The sequence below is a fragment of the Vanacampus margaritifer genome, chromosome 5 (genome assembly GCF_051991255.1).
Source record: "Vanacampus margaritifer isolate UIUO_Vmar chromosome 5, RoL_Vmar_1.0, whole genome shotgun sequence".
NCBI lineage: Eukaryota > Metazoa > Chordata > Actinopteri > Syngnathiformes > Syngnathidae > Vanacampus > Vanacampus margaritifer.
Window position 1 is genome coordinate 30,819,752 of NC_135436.1, and position 14,239 is coordinate 30,833,990.

General features: G+C 43.0%; 1 protein-coding gene and 1 long non-coding RNA gene across 3 annotated transcripts in view; both read left to right on the forward strand.

Annotated features, from left to right (window-relative positions):
* The window catches only part of LOC144051804 (transmembrane protein 87A), a 49,518-nt gene that overhangs the window by 671 nt on the left and 34,608 nt on the right, over nucleotides 1-14,239 (forward strand). The window lies entirely within an intron of this gene.
* Nucleotides 655-1,825, forward strand: LOC144051805 (uncharacterized). The gene is made up of 3 exons (XR_013294043.1): nucleotides 655-814; nucleotides 1,404-1,604; nucleotides 1,714-1,825. It is a non-coding gene; the product is annotated as an uncharacterized LOC144051805 (long non-coding RNA).

Here is a 14,239-nt window from a genome sequence, read left to right on the forward strand (position 1 = left end):
TACTTAAAAAAAAAAAAAAAGAAGGAAAAAAAGGACCACATGGAGCACAGCGCGTGGGCCAAAATAGAAATATACATGTCTTTGATGCTATTTCGATGGCAGCTTTTGTTGTCATATGTATGCAATGTGAGGCTGAGACGCGCCAATGTCGTGTTTCTGGGGAGTCCATTTTGAGTCAATGGACAATATCATAAATAGAAGCTATTTGTTGGCGACAATCATGCTCCATAAATGCAACAAATAGCCAACTTTCATGCATTGCAAAGAGTCGTGTCATGGTTCACGATCGAGTCAGGCCGCCATTGTGCAGGTTGTCCCTCTTCAAATGATGACAGTGGTTTGTCATTTTTATTCTATTCAACCATGAGAGACAAAATGGAAAAAAAACAACAACCTTACTGCGCTTGAAAATGTTTGGATGGAAGGCTTCTTTACATTTTTCTCAGACAATCCTATTGATAGCATAATCTGGTTTTGTTGTTTTTGATGCAACGCTGCCCTGTTGTGACTTTAATCCTTTTCTGACCACTTTCAGTGTCATAATTGTAGCATCTTTTTTCTTTTCTTTTTTTTTTGCCTCAAACTCTGACGCAGTTTGTCACAAATTGGCATCAAACCCCATCCGCTCCAAAAATAGCATCTGTATTCCGCAGCTGCCGGTTGATACTTTAGCAACGCGGACCCTTTTGCTAGCGTTAGTTTCTCTGCTTTCCGGATGGAGGGATCACGACATCCTTTTTTTGGACTCCTAAGAGGGACTTGTGCTACGCAGCCATTTTTCGACCGCAAACTTGGATAATCTGTCTGACCTGAGGTAAGTTGTGATCAATTAACATTCTGTACCATCTTATTGTGTACTTGTATCGCTGTCATGAGTAAGTCGAGTGCCTGTTTTTGAAGATATTAGACAAGTTTGTTTTGATGCTAATTCGCTACATTAGGCCGCAAATACGGTGCTGCCGCTCGACGGCTTTCAGCATGCACAATTGCACACACATTTTATTTAAACACTGACACCCTAGTTAGTAGGGCTGTTAAAAAAATCGATTCTGCAGTACATTGTGATATTAGAACGCGCAATTCTCGAATCGATTCGATATGTGGCCGGATTGATGTTTAAACATCAATTTTTGAAAACGTCTTACTTAGGCTTAGGGTTCACACGTTAAGCATGGAAGAATGTTACATTAATCGAACATTAAGCCTTAATATTTTATGTCAATTCTGTTTGCAAAACTCAACAGGGTCGTATCGGGACGAATCGAATCGAATCGTGATAGGGATCGAATGGCCAGTTGCTAGGCAATTCACACTGAAGCATTGAAAACATGATGTTTAGATTTAAAGGTCATTTTCTGTACATTCTTTATTTATAAATGAACGCAACGTCCATCTTTACAAAGGACCTGGTCTCGGACCAGGGCTCGGACCAGGGCTCGGACCAGGGCTCGGACCAGGGCTCGGACCAGGGCTCGGACCAGGGCTCGGACCAGGGCTCGGACCAGGGCTCGGACCAGGGCTCGGACCAGGGCTCTTCCTGAGGAGTGACGGGAGTTGTCTCCGTGATCGTGGGGACACTAACGAAGAATGTAGCCCTAAACCAGGTGAAAATAAGTTTGTAAAGATTTTCAGCTTGTTTGTGGATCTAGCTTTGTGTACACATTGAGTAGAAACAAATGTCTGCTCTTTTCTAAATTCATTTCTTTTTTCAAGGTGTCCATCCAAAAGGCCAGACTGTGTACAAATGTGCAGCGTTCATCTGTGCCTCAGCTCAACATAAACAATAACTGCTGTTCCCAATTGCTCAAGCTATCGTCGACACTGAAAGGTAAGCTCAAGTCAAGAGTGACATGCTCACTCCTCGCACCGATCACTCAAACGGAGTTCCAACAGTAAAGGTAGGTTTTTGGTCTTATAATTTGCTTGTGTTTTGTCAAGTTTATGCTTGTTCATTTTTGTTAATGCTCGCTAATTTGCATCATGCCTCAATAAGTTCATATCTACTTTATGTGCTCAAGCCGCTCTACTCAAATGAGCATTTTACAAATAACACATTTCATGCTTTTCTACTGTATATATTTGGGAGTCCTGACTAGCAACGGCTAATATAAGTTGCCAGTTGCTGCACACAATTGATGATATGATTTTTAAAGTGAAATGTGATTTTGTTTAAAGTGTGTACTGCATTTCCTAATGATGTCAATGCATCTGCGTAGCAATTTAGTAAATCAACAATACGCCTTTTCTAAATACATAAAAAAAAAGAATGTAGACAAAGTCGTGGCATTCCAGTTTCTCATGCGGCCCTTTTGCAAAATGAATGTCCCACCCCTTCTTTAAACTGAACCTCATTTCCTGTTTAGAGAGGAAGTTGTCATAAATCAGGAGCTGAGACGCATGGTTGACAATTTTCATCGTTCGTGTGTACGTATATTTTGCCAGTTAGTGGAGATATAAAGAATTTTCCCTATGGCACAACTGTAGAAACAATGTCTTTAAATCAGCACTTTTCCATTCACACGTGACACGATTGTGTCTTGTGAAGAAGAGGAAATCGCCAAATCTTCAACAGATGGTCAGATTATCCCCTAAATGTAGCGCTTAATGCTCACACTGACTTTTTGAAGGTAAAAGGGGCACTCTGAGCCCAAGATTTACCTCCATGTGGTGTATGGTTTACACAGTTTTACTTTGGGTTTCCACCTCCAAGTGGTACCACGTGCATGAAACCCACATTGCGTTAAACGGCTGTGAACTCTTGCTGGCGTAACGCTTCACGTCGCGAGCTCATTGAGTTATTGTCCAAAAGAACTTTGGATGTTCATTTTGTGCTTTATTTGTAGCCATTCATTTTGGTACTCTTCAATGCAATAAAGTCCTGTGAAGAACTGCACAACATTGTAGTGCTTGTTGTGGGGGTGTTGTGTAGCGAAACACGCAGCGCAACCTCCTCTTCCTCGTCATGTGCACTCCCACATCTGTGCCGGCTCAAATATCAACGCTGCTTCCCTCCGCGAGCATCTGCTGCAGGCCGAGGACACGCTGCCCCCTACATTTTTTTAAATACATCCTATTTTTCATATCTTTTATCATTTGGCACGCCTTGCCTTGTTGTTTGGTGTGGATGAGCATTAAGTATGTAAACATGAGCCTCTCCGTCCATCAGCCAGCGGAGCAGTCGCTTGCCGAGGCGAACGAAGCCCCCTTCCGCCAAACTGGCCTGTGTGTACGCACGTGACGTCATGGTTAGGTTTCGCGCGCCGACTACTCGCCGCGGCTGCGCGCATATGCGGCCAACCGTACTGTTCTCAGGCCCATTTCTCCCAATTGTGCCAAACTGGGGATCCGAACCGTACTTGGGCGCGGCTCGATTGCGCTCACACTACCTATAGAATCCGCACTTCAGCAGCAAGCGCGCTTGGGCACGTTACGATGGCCCTAGTGTGAGTGCGCTCGTGGTTAGTGGGATAACACACACACACACACACACACACACACACACACACACACACACAGAGGTCAAGGAAGAAGCAATTCAATTTCCCAGTAGTCCCATAAGTCGATCCATGTCGTAAATATTGCATAAAGAGCGAACAGGAGGCATTTAAAGCAACACTAAGGAACTTTCAGTTCATGTTGATTATGGCGACACCATATGGCCAAAAGCGGTGTTGTTATGTCTGAAGGAAGACCACATTTCCTATGTGGACAAGCGCATTGTGCCGTTTTTTTTTAGCTCCACCCAGCGAGTGAAATCCAGGCTAACGTTGATCCTTGACTGTCCTTTCATCCGGCCGGGGTCGCTTTTGACGTATGCCATAAAGCAGTCAGCACATTTGTCGTTTTTTGTGTGACAGTGTTCGTACCATCCTCCTCAGAGTTGCTTCGTGCCAGTCAAAATGATACAGACCCCCTCAGGCCATGGCAAAGGTACCCTTCAACTCGTTTGATTACATTTACATATCAAAAGTACTATTGATATTGGTATCAGTAACTTCTGAAACATTTGTTACTTGTACTGGTATTAATCTGATATTGAGCATCTCTACTTATCACGTTGAAATGAGAAACACAATCACATAACTAGAAATTGAATGTTAAAATGCCAAATTTATCACATTTTAATGTGATACTGAAACTTTTTTTGTGTGTGATGTGGCAACAAATCGCTTGTGTATAAAAGACTTTGTTTGGTTTCAGGATAAATCACGCAAACTCCAAATGGGGGAAATTCAAAAAGAAAAGATTTTAATAATGTCACTGTCGTTTGCTCAATCAATTCAAGTGTGAGTTTTTGTGAAAACAATCGTGAGATTCAGCCCTATTTAAGCCATCAAAAAAAACCTACAAAAGGAACGAAATCCTCTCCACTCAAGTGCTCCGAAAAGCTTCTTGAATTAATCCAAAGAAATGAACAGACAGCAGCTTCTTTCTCGCCGACCTTGTGCATCTTAATTGTTGGCAGTTTTTATAATCCCGATGAAGGGATCTGCTTCGGCCTGCCTGCTTCTGATTAGCAGCCCCCCCCCCCCCTCCCCCACGCGGCCTTCAGTGAGGGGATGCCGAGGTGGGGATCTGCGGTGGAGTTCATGAGGCTTTTTGCGGATTGTCCCGACTTTTCCGGGGCACGCTGACTTGTGATTAGTGCTCTTTTTTGTGTGATAACGACAGAGCTGAGCGACGGCATTTGGAGGAAATGTGGCACAGTGAGATGGAGAAACCTTAAACCTGTGGTGAATCATTACGGTTTTTCTTGACCCACATTGAGGTTTAGTAGCATTCAGTTCATGCCACGCCTCCCACTGGCTCAAACAACCACTTCTTTTTTTTTTGAATCAAGTCATGGGTCATTTTCATCTCTTTTGATCAATAACAGTAAAGACAATCTTCAAAATTCAATTGAGCTTTTTTTCTTTTATTGCCTCACATATTAAACAAATGACCAGGGTGCGAGGCGGTCTCCAAGTGCTGACTTCACAGCCCAGAGGTGTGATTTCCCTGACCAACTTTACATAATCTCGAAGGGGGAGGTGACAAAAGACAAGGTTCATCAGGAAGCATTGATGGCTCACCAGGGAGCCTTCCATCACTGACTCGGTCTGTCCTGGTGTTCCTCCGCCGCTGGTCTCAGGTTTCAGGCACATGGAGCGCATTAGCCGCTCGCTAGTGGCGCTTTAGTGGCAGCAGTCATCCAGTGTGTGCCGGCTTTGTTTTCTCTCCAAACACAATATACGTTTAAGACTTGTTTTTGCAGGACGCTGCCCGCTGCTTGCCGCCGACACTTGGCTTGTAAAGCTGTCTGAGGAATGTCGCTGCAATTTCGCACCCATTGTAGCAAAGTTGGGGTCAACTTGGAGGAAAGTGCGGTGGCATTTTTTACTGAATAGTAAATAATAGTTGTGTGGGGGGGGGGGGGGGGGTCAGTAGTGGGAAAGGAAGAGGACACATACTTGGGACTGTTTTTTTGGACAACTTTTTACTCGCTGCATTTGAATACAGATATCTGCTCTCGGGACTTCACAGGTGTCAAACCTAAGGGTTTGGGTCCGGATCCAGACCAACACATTATTTTATGAGGTCTACTGAAGGAAATCACTTCTATTTAATTTTTCTTTTGAAAATTTGTACCAAAATTGTGAAAATAATCTGACTGAGATATTAGAAACATCTATTTTGGAACCAAAACCCTTTTTGAAATGAATTGAACAATAGTTGGACAGACATTTACCAACTATCCATCACATTGTTGTGGCATGCAGTAATATGATGAGGCGATCATATATTTATTTAGTTTCACAGTCCCATTCCAAGTGAAACTACAACTACAAAATGAAAAAAAAAAAAAGTTTGATATTCCTGCTTCTATGTTCAAAGATGCTGATTACTTTTGTCAACGTCTACAGATGGCGTCAAGATGTAACAAAAGATGTCAACAGACAATATTCCCAAGGTATCACAAAATATTCCCCATCCATGACCTGATTTAAAAGAAGGGTTGTTTGTGCATTAGTATGTATTTTAGTATTATTCTATGGTAGTACAATGCATGAATGTATTTGTCTAGTATGTTAGAGTGTTCTATCAAAGACGTGTCTTGGAATTCGCTTGAGTGTTGTGTTCCCATAGATTGGATTTGTGCTTATTCTTTGTCAACATTTTTTAATGCCCTCTTGTGCGTCAAAGCCGTTCCGGGTTGATGATTCACAATTTCGCTGGGACCGAAGCAAAACCTTTACAAACATTCGAGCGGTGAAACATTAAACTCAACGCAGATAGTGAAACGCTTACGGATGACTAAAGAATGGTCGCGCAGCGGACATCGAAACCGTACAATGTTGTCGTTAAATGCATTTACAAGGTGTGCTTGTGTGTGCAAAAAGTGTAAACGTGTGGTCTTTCTTGCTGTGCGCATGCTGTACTCGTGTGAATTCATCAGAGGTGGTAAAAGTATTCACACTTTGTATTTAAGTAGACGCACGCGTGCTTTGGGAAAAAAAATGGTAAAAGAAGTACTGCTTTGAAATGTATTTATTCAATGAGTAAAAGTGATTCAAATTTGAATAAGAATATTGATTTGACACCATCTGGTGGCATCTTGTTGCCAAGGACCTGTTGAAGTGTGTTGAGGAGCTTCATTTAGACCAAAGTAGGACTTGGCCACCATATTATTGTGTAATCTATAAGAATCTGTAAACTATGAACTAGGGATAGATCGATTATCAGCACAGATATTCAACATTTTCACAAATAATCCCCCCCGATGCTGATTTATTTCCGCAAAAGTGGCACGAAATGCATCTTGGGATATTTTCGAGCTGAGCAATTCACTAGTATCCAACTGATGCATCCTTGGTCAATGCTAACAGACGAAAACAACATCCAGGTATTCCGCAGAGGTGGGCATTCCATCAATATTGACAGAAGATCATCTATTTTGTTCACGATTGACGTTCGATAATCCGTCAATGAATGAGGCAATCCGTGAATGACGTACGTCCCATTTTGGCGAGGGATTGACGGAACATTGACGAATGCCTGCCTTGAATGATGGAAACAATGACAGACGCTCATTTTGCTGAGCAATGGATGGAAATATTGACGATCGATAACGGAAGGGTGTCCTGGCTGTTGACGATTGCCGAATGACGGACGCTCAAAATTCCTTGACGCGCCCACCTTTGCTATTCCGTGTGTTCTTGCTTTCCGCGTCCGTTCAATTGGAGCAGTACTTGTGTGACGAGTGATAACGTTTCACAAGATCACAAGGACGGAAGAACGCATATTGAGAAACTGTTACTGAAAGTCACCCATTTTGGTCTGAAGTGGACATTTACTTTAGCCAGGTGTCCTTCAAAGATGAGCAAGTCCTTGAGATTTTATTGCCACCAAATTTAAGACCCATAATGTAGACAGACAGGCGATGGTGGAATTTGAGTTGTCGTCGTTGCACGTGGGCCGTTTTATGGCATTCCATGAAGCACATCATAAGCAAACAGGGCCACCATTTTGCTATTTCAAGTCTGTGGCTACTTCCCGCATTCCATTACGCATTTTTGTCTCGCTTCCGCAAAAAACCCGTCACGCCACACGTCTTCCCCTTGATATATATACAAGTCGGTGCGGGCCAGCCCCTAAGAGAGATAATAATAATGTGTTATCTTCGCCGCTGAGGCCTTAAAATTTGTGGCCTGAAGAGAACGTCAAAGGGGGTGTCACACTCCTCCGTCATGTTGCTTTCATTCCAGCCGCGGCAGGGTAATATTAGCCGCTTCCTGTCAAGTCGGTTGTCACAGGCACATGGCGTGCATGTGAGCGAGGAATGAGCATGAAGAAAAGAGGGCTAATTCGGGGCTTTGACGTTTCCTCTTTGGGACGAGCGGGAGTGACTCACACGTTTTATATGATTATATGCAGAAAGTCTGCAATATAATGCAGACCTCAAAGTGTTAAAACTGCAGGGGGGGGCTGACTAATGCTGTGACTGTACATACCTATATGTAGTTTATTGTCAGACATGTAGTCGATACACAGGGCATTATGTCTGTTTATTATATTTAATTTAGGACATTCATTGGAACTTGGAAAACGGGCGGCTGTGTTTGAGACGCAAGAGGCGGGAAGTTGTGACTTCTTCTGTCGCTTTGACTCCAGCTGACAGATGGATGGGGGTCTCTCACCTTTGAACTCTATTCTGTAAAGACGAGAGCCATATGTTGTCCCCGGACTGCCACCCACCACTAGCAGGAAGCCCACCTCAGCGGATCCTGACCACAGATGTGATTTACGTAACGTCGGCCGTCCGACCTGTTTTGGTGAAGTCCCTTCATGCCGTCGGTGTGCTTGTAACAGGCAATAACACAGTTAGATGGACAACGTCGTCACTTCTAATCCTCGCCTGCTGGACCCACAGGATTGATGTAATCCCTAAAAGAAAACTTGGTTGATCTGATTACTCCAAATAATCACAGGTTCCACCTACACATCCATTTGAATCAGTCATCATCTTTCACATGCACAACAATATACTATAGTGGGACCACCATAAAAAATGTTTGGTTTTCTCATTGGCACAAAACTGAAGTTGAAGAATAGCAGATCAGTGCTGGTCTTGACCCGTCTCCACTGAAAATCCTGAGTCTGTCCAGTCCCAAGAACAAGACGAGCTTCAAAATGTGGTTTCCACACCGATCTTGAGTGTTCTAACACTGATGATGACGATGATGATGAAGGAGCAGGAAGAGGAAGCGTCCTGTGTGAGGTGAAAGAGCGGCCCGGAGCATATCAATAACAATTCACCTCCTGACTCTTATCTGGCGGCCTCAGGTTTCACGCTTGTCTTTCTTCGTGCTAGTCTGCGAGTGGTGGGGTCGTTTTTGTCGCGCAGAGAAGGTCAACACGGGAAGTCCACAGGAAGTCCCTCGGCTCATACAGGAAGTAAAGACGCGTGCCGTGTTGGAAGATAGAGGGAGTGCGAAAATAGCGGGCCGCATTATCACCGAGCCGTTCCTTGAAAGGGAAATGCACTCGGACACAAATGCAAAATAAAAGCACTTTTTTGAAATTGCTATTTCAATTGATACGGATAAGCAAAAAACAAATGAAGGTATGCATTCACGAGTGACTTGCGATGTAGCTAAATAAATCCTTTATTGTGAATACGTTTGAGTGAGTAGCGTCTGAAAAGAACAATAATTGTACGATCCATTTGGTGCAAGTAAGTTCCCAGCAGAAACCTTTTGCTTTTCCAGATCCGGTTGATTTTAAGTAGGTCAGAGACCAGGGCTGTAGTAAGTTCTAAAATGTGAATACCTTAATGTAATGCATAGACTGACACCTGTTTGTGTGTGTGTGTGCGCACGTGTCAGCTTTTGCTTCCGAAAGGCCGCGTGTCAAGGTTCAAAAGTCACATTCAGTCCTGTTTCTGCTTGGCGGGGTCACCATCGGACTGAAATCAAGACAACTTTCTTTCTTGTCACTGTTGCGCAAAAGCTGCTCTGGCGTTCCAAAACAGCGGACCACACACTCGCGTCACAAATGCGCTGTGCCATTTGTGATGCGAGGCAAAAATCGCTGATTCGCCAGACTGACAGATGACGCTTGATTTTGACACTCCCCCAACAGGTGGCAAAGATCGACTCTGTGTTCTCTGTGACTCGATGTTCCTCTCTCCAACTGAAAACCAATTTTTTTTTGTCCAAAATATCTTCTTGTACTGTAATATTGACTTAAAGTGAATAAGTGTCATTTTGTCAGATGCTTTATTGCTCATTTGATCAATGCTAGCTGCAAATATTTTGCCTTTCGAACTTTGTTTGCTTTTAATCCATCTTTTTTCAAAGCCGTCTCTTCTGTGTCTTTGCACACATTTTCTTTCTCACTGTGAGACTCGCTTTCATCCCTGAAGATGCAACACGCCTTTGGCCAAGATAATCAATCACATGCTAAGATAGCCGATGATCGAGCATTACGATGCGCTCAATTTGAGCTTATGCCGCGTCTTATTTATGGTGACCGCCGTCGTGTGTTTACATCATGTAGCCTGAGCTTCCTGTCAATCAAGAAGCGGCTGCTGCGCTAGAGAAAATACAACTAGGCGAGAAAATAATCCATGGAGGACACATGAAACATTTGTAGCGCATCCCTTGACGCGCCACGTTGGCGTACAAGAAAAGAAACAAAACATTCCCACAATAAAACAATAGAATATAAAGCAGATGTAGCACATGTGAAAAAACAACCACATTAAAACAAGAAGAGCAGATAACAGTGTACCCTATTTTCTCAACTAGAATACGCAATCGTGTATTATATGCACCCTTCAAAGCTTGTCAATTGAATCATCAGAATCGGAATATCTGCCTGAAAAATTGAAATGGGATCCGTTCTAAAAGTTATTCAGCCCTATTTCTTGAGCCTTTTTTGTGGATCTGTCATGCTGGCCATGTCTACTAACTTTCATGTCGCCAAGTGACACGTGCTTCGGGAGCTGAATTAAAAAAAAAAAAAAAAGTAAAGAAAAAAATTCACGTTATCAAGGCATCATTTTTGCAAAAACACCTTGAAGTTGCAGCAGCTGCTGAAAATATAAAAAGTCCATTTACTTCCTCTTACTCTTCCTGCAGCCTCACAGGCAAACAAAACGGCGAGATTGTGTCATTGACTGCGCTGCCTCTTAAATCAACCACAAGCCCCAAATCAGGGAAAATGTCCTGCCTGCATGCAACATGGCGGCCAGCAGAACGGAAAATGTCTTGAAACGTGCACAGTGCTGGAGTTGAGTGCGAGCGGAACATGTGGTTGCGATGGACTCACGTGCGCCAGGCCCGGCCAGTTAAAGGGCCACGACATCGTTATCTTTTTGGGCGGCAATGAGAAACACATGCTGCGCTTTTTCACTCACGACCCGAGACTTTGCAAACACAAAGTCAAAAGTTCTTAACAAGTTTAGATAACGTAAAATAAAAAAATGAAAAGGCTGGTTTTTGAAGAACCTAAAAATCTTTCTTTTCTGGCCTTGCTTCTTAAAGCTTACATACCATAAAAAATCTTCTTCTTTTTTTTTTTACACTTTTATGCATAACAGGTCATAAGTGAAAAAAGACAGTAAAGGGTGAAAGGCTTGCAAAACGAGCAGACCAAATTTTGGAGTCGTGCTGCGCATACGAAACTCATTACTCGAGTACTTGTCCACTTTCTGCTTGATTCACGCCCTTGCAACTCAGGAAAAAATATTTTCGTAACCGGAATTGTGCTGTTTTGGGGAGAATGGCTTCATCAACGGCCGCTTTTATACAATGGGAATTCTAAGGACTATTTTACTTAATGTCAAATTATTCGTCGTCCATTCCGTTACGAAGCCGTCAAAATGTTCAACATCCTCATTGTCTACAAACATATTTATTAACAGTATGTCACTGTCAACTCCTTACACTGATTCCAATTCCTTCCGCGCCGTCGCCAATCCCGTCATTTATTTAATAACTCCCGTGAATCTGCGTCAACCATAAACGCTCGGATAAAATTCCAGGACATGCTATCAGTCCCATGTTACCCTATCGTGCATATTCTGATGCATTTCATCGGCTAAGATACCAAGAATTGTTCAAAAGACAACTAAATGACATATCCGCTCTCCCGGGTTTAAAGGGAGAAGAGCGCAGGTCCCAAAACAACTGAAAAGTTTTGTCTGAGGAGACAAAAAGAAAAAGGGAAGCTACACGGATAAAAGGACAGTTAAAGATCAACATTGGCCTGGCATTCACTCGCGAACGTGAGCTAAAAAACGATACAATGCGCTTGTCCTTATGGAAAATGTGGTCTTCCTTCAGGCACAACATTACCGCTTTTGTCCATGTGGCGCCGCCATAATCAATGTAAACTGAAAGTTCCTTAGTGTTGCTTTAAGTTACTTCATTACTTGAGTACTCATTCCCGCTCCTCGGACATGAGTTGATCCCGTGTACAAACTTTGCAAATTGTTCAACACCGCCCCCTCGAAAGGCCGGGTAAGCCCCTCTGTGTTATTCCTCTCCATTCTTGAACCCAAAATGTCAGCATTGTTCTCGCCGATCCGAGTTGGATTTGTGGTTGGGGCCGAATGCACCACTAAAGCAACTAAAGGTCCGTAGAGTCCCGCCGGCTGATATGTTGTGACGTTGTTGTGCTAGATGCATCCTGCCGGAAGGAATTGCCTCGTCGTTCACACGGCCTCGCTGCGTCTCGCTGTGTGTGTGCGTGTTGCCTTGATGTCATTAATCCATTCCAGCCTCCCTAAAACCCACTGGTGGGCACTTACACCGCGTCGTCACCAGTCTATGACGGACTCGTGTTTGGCTGGCGGACTAACGAGGGATGCTAAACTTTGACACACTGACCGAGTTGGGCGCCGACGGAAGCAACTTGCGGCGCCGACGGGAGCAACTTTCGGCGCCGACGGGAGCAACTTTCGGCGCCGACGGGAGCAACTTTCGGCGCCGATGGAAGCAACTTTCGGCTTCGAGCCGTCACAAACACGAAAAGCATTTCACGGAGGAGGAGCAATAATAACAGTATAATTTTTTGGGTGTGTGCATGTGTGTAAAGTGGTGCAAACTGTTTCTAAATGAATGAGTTGAAAAACTATAGAAACGTGGAATCATATTGAATGTGCTTGAATTGTATTCATTAAAGTCATGGTACTGAATGATGTGGAATCTAATAAAATGATATTGAAGAATGAATGAACTTGAAATGTAGTGGTTAAAATGCATGCATTGAATGATGTGGTGTGATATTTAATTATATGAAACTAGGTGAAATGATATTGGTGAAAATGTGCAATAAGTGAATTTTTGGTTGTTGGGAATGTTGGAAATCATTCCCAAGGTGATCATAATGATCCGAACATTTTGAATGTAGAATGGGAACGAATTGCTGAATGTCTCATTGGAAATGAGAGGGGATTTAGGGGGTGAAAAATGTTGAATGGTGGGTAAAATGGTATATGTTTGAAATGAGAAAAATAATAGCCCAATAGCAAAAGTTGGAATTCTTGGAACATGCTGAAATTGAAATGGTTTGAATCACTTGGGAAATGTAGAAGTAGTTGAATGTCAAAAACGACGGAATAAGATGCATTCACACAACTAAGAATATCAAAACATACGAACGTGAGGGATTGTAAAGAAATAGGCTATTTTTAACACGCACACACTTTTGTTCAATAAAATGAACACCCCCCCAAAAATCTGTGAATCATTGACTACCTCCCAATAACTTAAGTATGGCCACTGTGATGGTGGCACCACATGAAAACATTTTAAACAATTGAACCGTTATGGCCTGGCTCGATGAAGCTCCTCGTCTCAGTTCAACGTAACGACATTTGGTGGTTCATTTTGGATTTGCGCGTTGTGTGCTTTTCCCAATCAAAAAATAGCTGAAAAGTGTGTCACCACCGTACCATGCGGAGTGTTCCATCATTCCGTCGCACTACGGCGGAAAGTCAAGTACGGTCACAAATAGTTTGGCGTGAACATTTGCCCAAGATTGAGGCTGCCGCCACTTGGGGAGCCCGCGGCGAGCAAATGAAATACAACGTAACACAAACCATCATTATGTGGTTTGCTTTCATACGGGGTGGGGGCGTGCGGAACGTTGCTGGTTGGCTTTCATTTTTCCAGATAGCATCAAATTCACTTGGAGATTGTTGAGAGATGAAGTCATTCAGCTGACGACACAAACAATGAGGGGCGTAATGTCACAAGTGAGCTTTGCAGACGAGGTTCAGGGTTTACGTTAGCGTTTCAAGGACCAGGGTTTGGATTTCAAACAAGGGTCCCGGTTTCACAGTCAAATTGTTAAGTTGATTTATTTGGTCTCATTTTCTGATGCAACTTAAGGTTTGGGCGCTGCAAGCTGTCTGATGGGATCGCTTTGTGTAATGTTCTCAACATCGCTTGTTGATTAAGCCGTATTTGCTTCCCTCAATGTTTTGGTAACATTAACATCACTTTGCCGAATGGTACTTCTTTTTTTTCTTTCTATTTTGGTTTGTGACATTCCCCACACCCTTTAAAACTCATTAGAGTTCTCTTGTCTGTGTGACTGCTTAGTGTGACACACAGTATTACAAATGTCAACCAATATTTTATGGTAGGACTTTTTTTTTGGGGGGGGGGGTAACTTTTTTTTACTTTACTCAATTACAAATGGAATAATCTTGAAAATATCAACACAAATATTATAATATATTAGTGTA